This window comes from Lathyrus oleraceus, chromosome 5 (genome assembly GCF_024323335.1).
Source record: "Lathyrus oleraceus cultivar Zhongwan6 chromosome 5, CAAS_Psat_ZW6_1.0, whole genome shotgun sequence".
Classification (NCBI taxonomy): domain Eukaryota; kingdom Viridiplantae; phylum Streptophyta; class Magnoliopsida; order Fabales; family Fabaceae; genus Lathyrus; species Lathyrus oleraceus.
The window spans coordinates 628592378-628599527 of NC_066583.1; the positions used below are offsets into that span (position 1 = coordinate 628592378).

The window sequence follows — 7150 nt, forward strand, 5'->3', positions numbered from 1 at the left end:
TTGCAATTATCTTAATTTGTAACAATGGATACATCTGTATTTGACTGAAGTTTAAACAGGTTAATTAAAAAAAATTAGTTCTACATTTAAATCCAACTCATGCATTAACGTATCATAGAATGTTCAACTAAACTGTATTAACAACAAATAATTGTTAAATCCTTTCTGGTATAATCAAATTTTGATTCAACATTCCCACCATAAATAGTAACAAATATTTGTCAATGCTCCCAAAGCCTCATAAAACAGTGTTAGTTATTTTCCTTTAAACATACATTAACAATTATCGTAAAACTAATCACGTTAATTAACAATGTCATCATCTTCAAACGAAGAAGAAGTTTCCTCCTCCACCTTGGTCGCCATTGATACTGACAAGAACAGCAAACACGCTGTAAAGTGGGCTGTTGATCATCTCTTGGAGAAGAACTCTTCATGCACACTCATTCACGTTAAAACCAAATCCTTGAATCGAAGTAATTAATTACCTCTTTTTATAATCAATATTGTGTTTATAATTTAGTATATATAATAATACTCTATATTGCATTGTTTTGTAATTTGTTATTTGTTTTGATTTTGTGTTTACGCAGATGAATTTGATTCTGAAACCAAAGAAGGCCGTCCTCCGACGGAAGAAGAATTGCATCAGCTTTTTCTTCCTTTTCGTGGTTTTTGTGCTCGAAAAGGGGTAAGTATTATCACCAATAATTATAGATTAAAGACAATTTTTTGATTATAAGATAATTAAGTTGAGCATTAATTTCAGATTGTAGCAAAGGAGTTGGTTCTGCAAGACTCTGATGTTTCGAGCGCACTTTATGATTACATCATTGATCACTCAATCGTCGACGTTGTTCTCGGTGCTCCTCGCTGGAATAATGCTCTTATAAGGTTTTTCTTTAATCCTCTACTAATCATCTATATAACACAGACACTTCGGAAAAAAGACGCGTTTCTGTGTGTCTGATGTTTGTGTTCGTGTTTGATAGTTAATTAATGTTGGATTAATGCAGGAAATTTAAAGATGTAGATGTGCCAACAAGCTTAATAAAATCTCTGCCAGTGTCATGCACAGTTCATATTATATCAAAAGGAAAAGTGCAGAATGTTCAAGCAATAGTTCCTATTCAAACCATGACTATTTCTAGTCCTAAGCCAAGTTATTTGTCCAAAGATTTACATAGGTATAAATTACAAAATTTAGTTCTTTTAAGATTAATTCGTCGATGTTTAGTCCTTAATTTAGTGATTCTGTCATGCTCGATTGTTCAGAACATCATTCGAGCCTAGACTCGGGCGGCGCTTAAGTAACGACGGTGGAACCTTTAGTCAAAACATGGACGCAAGACTAGGATCAAGATGTATGTCTCAAAGAGATACTTATCCATCAAGAATATCAGTGTTAGATGAAAACCAAGATGTAAGTCACTCTTATTTCAATCATCAATGACAATAGTTTGAAAATTTTAAGAATGTATGAGAGACTTTAATTTTCTCCTTTGATTGAGTTATTTCAGAATGGCATGGCGAGAGAGATAAATAGGTTCAAACAAGAGCAAAAGTTAACAAAGAAGGGTAGGTCGGCGTCGGTTGGTAGAGCAGTCGGTTCTTCGAAACAGAAGGTAATTAATTACTGACATGTTTCGAATTCAATCTCAAATAGTACACTGAGAATGAGGATTAAAAAAATGATAACTGGTGTTTGTGATTCAGGAAATGCAAGAATTGATCAGAGTAAAAGCTAGGCTTATTGAAGAAGCTGCATTGGATTTAGCAGAGACAGAGAAACAGAAAACAAGTGCAAAAGTGGAGACTCAGAAGATAAAACCGAAAGGAGTAGAAGAAACTGAAGAGAGGATAGGAACATCAAATGAGAATGTAGACAACAACTATATGTTTAAAACATACAATATTGAAGAAATTGAAATTGGAACAAATTACTTTGATCTTGATGCCAAAATTGGTGAAGGTGGATATGGACCTGTTTTCAAAGGAGTACTTGATAACACTGATGTTGCAGTTAAGGCCTTAAGACCAGACATAACTCAAGGGGAGAAGCAATTTCATCAAGAGGTAATGCAGAAGAATACTCGCTTAAATATGTTTTTCTTTTGTCGATATAAGTATACCAGTGTTCGCTTTTAGTCTCTATAAAAATTTTCTTCGAACTTTTGTGACATGAACGACTCCAATGCAGGTCCTTGTTTTAGGCTCCATAAGACATCCCAACATTGTAGTACTTCTAGGCGCCTGTCCGGAATTCGGGTGCCTCGTGTACGAGTATCTAGAGAACGGAAGCTTAGAAGATCGCCTTTATCAGAAAGACAACACGCCGCCAATTCCATGGAGGACTAGATTCAAAATAGCATCAGAGATTGCAACAGGCCTTCTTTTCCTTCACCAAACAAAACCAGAACCGGTCGTGCATCGCGACCTCAAGCCAGCAAACATTCTCTTAGACAGAAACTACGTGAGCAAGATCACCGATGTTGGTTTGGCGAGACTAGTTCCTCCTTCTATCGCCAACAAAACCACTCAATATCATAAGACAGCTGCAGCCGGAACATTTTGCTATATCGATCCGGAGTATCAACAAACAGGACTATTAGGCGTAAAGTCAGACATATACTCATTAGGAGTGATGTTCTTACAGATCATTACTGGAAAGCCGCCTATTGGCGTGGCTCGTCTGGTTGAAGAGGCCATTGAGAATGATAATCTTGCAGCGGTGTTAGACTCGAATGTGACCGATTGGCCGGTCGAAGAAACTTTATCATTTGCTAAAATGGCATTGAAGTGCTGCGAGATGAGAAAAAAGGATAGACCAGCTCTTGCTACTGTGATTTTGCCAGAGCTTAATAGACTCAGAGATCTATAACGGGATGATTAAAACAACTTTTTTTTCTTCTTATAATATCCTGTTGTAGATAACTTTATAAAAATGAATTTAATGCCAACTCATCAAATTTAATGTCCTTTGATTTATAAGTTGCAAATTCAAACGTTTCTTTGTCTTTTGATTTATAAGTTGACTGATTGAACAGGAAACTTGATGTTTTTATAAAGGATAAAGACTACAACGTGTCCTAAAGACTTAAATTTAGAAATATTTTATTGAAAATTATGTATTGATTTTATTAAAAATTTATTATTATTTTTTTTAATACAAATTTTTTATTTGTGAATTTTTTAACTTGATGCAAGTTAACGTTATCCTTTTATAAATTTAAAAATTGTTCAGACCCTAACCAATTGTATTTAACCCTAACTTTTATTATTTAATTCTATTGTAAAATAAAGATGGATAATAAAATGAGATTCAACATAATGATTAAATAGCCTAAAAACAATATGAAATTACATGCTTCAACATCGAGGATATTCTTAAATATTGATGCATAAATAGAGGTAATTCATCTTGCTTCAACATCGAGGACATTTTCAAATATTGATGCATATGTTTGCACTTCTTATGTATGAAATTAAAGCAATATATAAAATCAATTGACGTTTATGTTTCGTCTCATTCTGATGTTATTAAACATATATTGTCTAAACTCATTCTACATAGTCGAATTGGGAAACACATTAGCATTAACATAATTTTCTTTAACATATAGGTCTTTGAGGGCTATGAAAGGCCAGATAATGGCATACTTTATTGTATATCACGTTATAGTCGAACCATCACTAAACATGGTCGACACAAACCCGTGAAGGTTATAAAAATGGAACAGGAGTTGGGATCTTAATATTATCCCCATAAGACATTCTGACGAAGTTCAAATGTAAAATCGACGGAAAGTGTTCCAATAATGAAGCAGAGTACGAAGCCCTAATAACTGGTCTCAAAATCTTAAGGGATTTAGGAGCCAAGAAGGTCGAAATAAAAGGGGATTCATAGCTAGTGATCAGACAAATCACACGAGAATACAAGTGCATTAAAGAAAATCTACTGGCGTATTTCACAATGATGACACACCTATTAGAGTGCTTTGAGGTTGCCAACATCACACATGTGCCTATAATGGAGAATCAAGAAGCCAACGATTTAGCACAAATTGCATCTGGGTATAAGGTATCGAAAGAAAAGCTCAAGGATTTTATTGAGGTAAAAGAAAAGATGGTATCGAACGTCTCGCCGTCAACCAAAATGGCAATCCCAAAAATTATGGGGGTAGATGTCTTCAGCAATAAATTTTTTGAAAATTTCGAAATTTTTGCAAGACACAAAGGTTTTTCCATTGACAATTTATCACAGTCAGATTGGAGAATAGAGTACCTAGAAAATCCAGTCGAAAACACTGACAAGAAAATCAAGTATAAAACGTTAAGTTATATAAACCTGGGAAATGAGTTGTTGAAGAAAACTCCATAAGGAGTGTTGCTCAAGTGTCTTGGAGATACATAAGCATACTTGGAAATGTTTGAGGTACACAGTGAAACATGTGAGGCAGACCAAGCTGACCATAAAATGAAATGGTTATTATTTCGACAAGGTGTTTATTGGCCAAGTGTGTTAAAAGACTGTATTGACTTCGCCAAAGGGTGTCAAGAATGTCAGATACACGTAAGCATCCAACATGTACCATCCATTGAGTTGCATGAAATTATCAAGCCTTGACGCTTTCGAGGTTGGGAATTAGATGTCATCAGTGAGATTCGACCAACCTCGTCGAAACAACAAAAGTTTATCCTAGTTGGAATAGACTACTTCATAAAATGGATAGAAGTTATCCCTTTGATAAAAGTGGATCAAGAGGTTATGATCGAATGCATTCAAAAACACATCATGTATAGGTTTGGAATTCATAAAACCATTACTACAGATCAAGGCTTAGTTTTTGTGGGTCAAAAGATGCAAGAGTTTGCTGCTGAAATAGGGTTCAAGTTGGTTACTTCCACACCTTACTACACCCAAGCAAATGGCCAAGTTGAGGCAGCCAACAAAATGATAATTGGTTTAATAAAAAAAAACATGTTGCCAAGAAACCTAATAATTGGCATAAAACTTTAGACCAAATTTTATGGGTGTGTCGAACATCCCCAAAAGAGGCAACGAATTCAACGCCTTTCCTTTTGACATTTGGGAACGATGTTGTGTTGCCAGCACAAATTTATTTACAATCAGTTAGGGTGCAACGAAAAAACAACATCCCGTCAGAACAGTATTGGAGATTGATGTTCGACGAACTAACTGATTTAGACGAAAAAAGGTTGTTTGTAGTAGACATGTTGGTACCACAAAAGGTGCGTGTGGTCAAAGTATACAATAAAAGGATTAAGATGAAAACCTTTGCAATAAATGATTATGTTTGGAAGATGATTTTATCTATGGATCGAAGAGATCGAACTTTAGGAAAATGGTCACCAAAGTGGGAAGGACCATTTCAAGTAATCCAAACGTTTACTGACAATGCCTACGAAATTCAGGAGTTGGGTATTGATCGACGAATCTTAAGGGTAAATGGGAAATATTTAAAAATATATAAACTTATGCTCCAAGAGATTCAAATTAAAATGTTTAGTGAAATTAATCGTTAATTATAAAACCTAAGATGACATACAACATGGTCAATCAACGTTACAATTGGCTCGATAAAGAAATACATCAAGCAGGAAACCTAGACTTAAGATCTTCAAAAAGGGTCTTCTCATGACCAATTCTGCTAGTGATGAGGCTTTTCTTCTCCCACAGTTGGCCAATCCTTGCTTTGATTTCAAGGGATTTTTCACCGTGTGCAATCCCTTTAAGAATCTCCTGGTCGAAGACACCTTGAGCCGAAAGAGGTTCACTCGTATCTAAAGAGGCTTTTTGTGCCTCGACCTCAACAATCTTCTTAGTAAGTTCAGCTATTTGAGCTTGATAATCTGAAATTTACTGATCAAAGGCTTGTTGTTTGTTGAGACGTTCCTGCTTCTTGACCTCGAAGTCATTGAGTTTTTTCTCACAAACTTCACTAAAATCCCACTCTCGTTTCATCTCGTTGATCTTCATCTTAATTTGAAAATCAACATTCCGACGAAGAGCGAGGTCTTTGATCAGCTGTGTGAAGAAAGCTTCGAATTCAATCAAGTATCTGGCAACCAAAGCAGGAAGTTCATGTCAAGCAAGTTCGTCTAGCAGTTTGAGGATGTTGAGCGCCAAGGATTCTTCTTCTTCGATGATAATTAGAATCTCACGCTCAAATAAGTAATCTTTTAACTGTTGAAGTTTGAGAGTGACACCAAACGTTCTCCCAGGGTACATTTCTTTGGTTTTGATGGACTTGGTTAATGGTGGGGTCTTCTTCAAGGGTTATCCCCTGATTTTCTATGACCCACTTCCTCTAGTGATGTCGAGGAGGTTGTGGGACACCAAACCAATCAGCAATGTGCATCATCCGTGCTGCCATCTTTTGGTCTGTTTGGATAGTGTTTTGGATCAAAGGGTTAAATATTGTATCCATTTGCTTAGCCAACATTTGCACCATTTCATGGTTGTTTTCGTCCATCAGCTGCCTTATTACTGCCGCAAAATTGTTGGTAAGATTGAACATTTGGATAGGAAATCCTATCCTTAAGGGTTGACTCATTCTAACCATGTTATTAATGCCTAAACCGGATCCTTATAGTGACGAAGTCGTGTTCACCACTGGTTCTGTAAATGTTGATGTTGTATTGTGCAAACTTACCATGCCATAAGGTTGTTCGCGACCATTTAAAGGCATTGAGAATCCAGACATATAAGGCTTGAATAAGTCATTCCCCACTGGAGGGGGGTCACTGATAGACCATGCGTCCCTATATAAGATAAAAAGGGTCCACTTTGGGCAATCGAATGCACAGGCGCCGTACTTGTCGTGGATGGTACAGGTTCAGATACAAACGTTGCAACCATAGTTCCCCCTGTTGAAGATGAAGAGGGTGGTTCTCCATTATTATTTGGTGGATTTTGATTCACCATCCTCCTTATGTATCCTCTCCTTAGTCTTTCCTCATTGTTTGTGGCTATTTTACCATTTCTTAATCTCATGCAACGAAGTTAGAGAGATAGTAAAATGAAGAAGTTATACAAAAAATTTCAAAAAGAAAAATGTTTTAACAATAGCACCGTCCCACTGGTATAATACGGTATTCCACGCGAACTGATATACTACAATATTTA

General features: G+C 36.0%; 1 pseudogene; it reads left to right on the top strand.

Annotated features, from left to right (window-relative positions):
* Nucleotides 1-313: 313 nt before the first annotated feature.
* Nucleotides 314-2881, top strand: LOC127087310 (U-box domain-containing protein 52-like; annotated as a pseudogene).
* The last annotated feature ends 4269 nt before the right edge of the window (nucleotides 2882-7150 follow it).